We start from the raw sequence: 818 nt of genomic DNA, 5'->3' as shown, positions 1-818 counted from the left end.
ATATATATAAGCGCACACACACACATACATACACACACAAATGTTAGCGCGAGTACAAAAGGAATTTCTTTTTACTTGAATATATTCAGTGAATTAAGAAAGACTGGAAACATCAGACAACGCTAGGAAGCCGAGTTGGTTTCCTTTTTTCCTTCTATTCTTAATGCGTGATCTTTGATCGGACTTATGGTGACTGTAAAGTATTTCTTGGAATTTTGCAGACTTGTATTTTCCAATTTTGCTTCCAAAAGTAAATTCAATGGTTGCTAGAAATCTCTGATCTAACCGATCTATCGGTATAATTACTTGGAAAAAATGCTTAGGATAAAGAAACACGTTTTATGATGTTGGTGCAAAAGCTTGGTGAAGAATCGTGGATCTATGAATGGAAAAGAATTGTTTGCAATGATACGGTTAGTGACTTTAATAATAAAAGATCCGTGGTTAACCTTCCCATGGTAACCTTTTAAACTTTGCTAAATGGCTTAAAATGACCAAGTTAAACTTAGGAAACATCGGAAATATTTGACGTGATGTGTGTATGTGTGTGTATTCATATGTGAAGGTATATATGTATACATATGCATATATACTTAGAAGTAAATGTCTATACTCACTCATATACACACATACACGCATACAGACTCATAGACATTGATCCCACTAACACACATACACGTACACACACACACATGCATTCACACGCACACATGAAAGAACTCTGTTCTCGAATAAAAAAATTTATAGAAACACACACATAAAAGCGCACGTATTATTCCCCATAAAACGCACTCGTATATATATATATATATATATAT

The sequence above is a fragment of the Octopus bimaculoides genome, chromosome 4 (genome assembly GCF_001194135.2).
Source record: "Octopus bimaculoides isolate UCB-OBI-ISO-001 chromosome 4, ASM119413v2, whole genome shotgun sequence".
NCBI classification, from domain to species: Eukaryota; Metazoa; Mollusca; class Cephalopoda; order Octopoda; family Octopodidae; genus Octopus; species Octopus bimaculoides.
This window is presented reverse-complemented; position numbering follows the sequence as displayed.